Genomic DNA, 3,199 nt, shown 5'->3' with positions numbered 1-3,199 from the left:
AAAATTTAATTGTTATTGATATTGATTGCTACTACAAGTGCTATTAGTGGCTTCATAAGGTCTCAAGTTGTTGCATGTGATTATTTATTTGGTTTAAAGTTGTCAATTTTCCCTTGCAAGTTTTTTTAAAAGTATTGGGAAGTCCTATTTTTAGGGAAAACTTTGTCAAAATTTTTTCAACTTTATTATTTTCTCTAAATTACTTAAAATCTTAGGTTAATTTGGAATTTAGATTTTTGAAATACTTATATATTCTTCTTTAGGAGGTGACATATGGATCGTAGGTGGATCAATGCTAAACAAATGAGTGATGAATATGATAATGGGATGAAAGAGTTTTTGGAATTTGCTAAGAAAAATGCTATTGACAATGGTGGGAGGTTTTATTGTCCTTGTGTTAATTGCTTAAATGATAGGAGACTAGGTGTTGCTGAAATAAGAGAACATTTAATTTGTGATGGGATTTGCAAGAATTATATGGTATGAATTTGGCATGGTGAATGATTGGAAAATCATAGTAGCACATCTCAATATGTGGAAGTTAATAATCTTGATGATGAAGTAGATATAAATGAAGATAGATTCTGGACATGATCCATAATATTGGGGAAGAGGGCTTTAAATGAGTACATATGTATAATAACTTGTACATTGATGTGGAGAAGCCTCTATACCCGAGATGCACTAATTTTAGTCTATTATCGAGGGTATTAAAATTGGTTACTATGAAGGCAAAAGCTAGGTAGAGTGACCAAAGTTTTACATGGTTACTTGAGTTACTCCAAATAATGTTTCCAAAAGTCAATGTACTACCAAGTCATTATTATGATGCCAAGAAGATCTTGTGCCTTATGGGCATGAAGTATAAAATGATACATGCATGCCTTAATGATTGCGTGCTATATAGAAAATATCTTGAAGAGGAGGAGAAATGTCTAAAATGTGAGGCATCATGATACAAAGAGAATGGGGCTCCTATAAAGGTTTTGTGGTATCTTTCAATTATATCATGGTTCAAGCACTTAGTTGCAAATGCTAATGATGCAAAGAACTTAATGTGGCATGCAAATGAAAAGATAACTGATGAAAAACTTCAACATCCAGCCGACTCTCCTTAATAAAAGAAAATTGATCAAATATTTACTGAATTTGATAATGAGCCAAGGAATCTGAGGCTTGGACTTTCTATTGATGGAATGAATCCTTATGGTAGTCTTAGTAGTATACATAGCTCATGGCCTGTTCATTTCACTATTGCAAAAAAAGCTTTTAACATTGCTTTTTTAAGGATATTTACATCCTATAGTAGGGGATATAGATTAGGGTGACATAGAAAATTGATAAATCTACGTCACTTTTGAGAGGGACGTGGATAACAGAAACCACATCCCTTTTTAACAAAAAGGGACATGGACTATCCACTCCCTTTTTTCCAAATATGGAACGTGGATTATTATATTCAACGTCCCTTTTTCCATAATAAGAGACATGGATTATGAATAATCCATGTCTCTTTTTGTTGGAAAGGGACGTGAATTATGAATAATCCACGTCCCATGTAACTATAAAAAGGACGTGGATTATTTATATTTTTTAAATATATAATTTATATTTTTCTTTATAGCCAATAATGGGATGACGGAGTTTTTGGAATTTGCTAAGAAAAATGCTATTGATAATGGTGGAAGGTTTTATTATCCTTGTGTTAATTGCTTGAATGAGAGGAGACTAGGTGTTGCTGAAATAAGAGAGCACTTGATTTGTGATGAGATTTGCAAGAATTATATGATATGGATTTGGTATAGTGAACGATTGAAAAATCATAGTAGCACATCTCAATATGTGGAAGTTGATAATCTTGATGATGAAGTAGATATAAATGAAGATAGATTAAAGGACATGATCCATAATATTGGGGAAGAGGGCTTTGAATAAGAACATGTGTATAATAACTTGTGTACTGATATGGAGAAGCCTCTATACTCGGGATGCACTGATTTTAATTTGTTATTGGAGGTATTAAAGTTGGTTACCTTGAAGACAAGAGCTGGGTGGAGTGACCAAAGTTCTACATGGTTACTTAAGTTACTCTAAATAATGTTTCCAAAAGGCAATGCACTACCAAGTTATTATTATGATGCCAAGAGGATCTTGTGCCCAATGGGCATAACGTATAAAAAGATACATGTATGCCTTAATGATTGCATGCTGTATAGAAAATAGCTTGAAGAGGAAGAGAAATGTCCAAAATATGAGGCACCACAATACAAAGAGAATAGGGTTCCTACAAAGGTCTTGTGGTATCTTCAAATTATATCAAGGTTCAAGAACTTAGTTGCAAATGCTATTGATGCGAAGAACTTGATGTGGCATGCAAATGAAAGGATAATTGATGAAAAATTCAACATCCAGCTGACTCTCCTTAATAGAAGAAAATTGATCAAATATTTACTGAATTTGGCAATGAGCCAAGGAATCTAAGGCTTGGACTTTCTACTGATGGAATGAATTCTTATGGTAGTCTTAGTAGTATACATAGCCCATGACCTGTTCTTTTCACTACTATAAAAAAGCTTTTAACATCGCTTTTTTAAGGGTATTTACGTCCTTATAATAGGGGACATAGATCAAGGTGACATAGAAAATGGATAAATCTATGTCACTTTTGAGAAGGACGTGGATAACAAAAACCACATCCCTTTTTAACAAAAAGGGACGTGGATTATGCACTCCCTTTTTTTCCAAATATGGAAAGTGGATTATTATATTCAACGTCCCTTTTTCTATAATAAGAGACGTGGATTATGAATAATTCATGTCTCTTTTTGTTGAAGAGGGACGTAAATTATGAATAAACCACATCCCATATAACTAAAAAGGGACGTGGATTATTTATTTTTTTAAAATATATAATTTGTATTTTTCTTTACAGCCAATAAACCTGTAAATTTTCACAACAACAATAGCTCAATATCTAATGTGTCCAATAAATAACAGCAGCAATAACATAAGCATATATAAACTGAAGGAATACTAAAACTATTATTTATTCAAGTGTTCAATATTTATAATCAAATTTCAACAAACTACAACAATATGCTAAATAGAGTTTCTAGCCTTCTAACATCTAAGTCAAACTAAAATCCTAATTGAACAAACTATAAAATTTGAACTATGTAAATAACTCTTGAAAAAGTTG

At 32.2% G+C, this 3,199-nt stretch overlaps 1 pseudogene; it reads left to right on the top strand.

The window, feature by feature from the left end:
• Positions 1-273: 273 nt before the first annotated feature.
• On the top strand, positions 274-1,935 carry LOC129314088 (uncharacterized; annotated as a pseudogene).
• The last annotated feature ends 1,264 nt before the right edge of the window (positions 1,936-3,199 follow it).

Source organism: Prosopis cineraria, unplaced genomic scaffold (genome assembly GCF_029017545.1).
Source record: "Prosopis cineraria cultivar Desert tree isolate PC_DT_omini unplaced genomic scaffold, ASM2901754v1 PC6, whole genome shotgun sequence".
In the NCBI taxonomy this organism is placed as follows: Eukaryota; Viridiplantae; Streptophyta; class Magnoliopsida; order Fabales; family Fabaceae; genus Prosopis; species Prosopis cineraria.
This window is presented reverse-complemented; position numbering and strand designations above follow the sequence as displayed.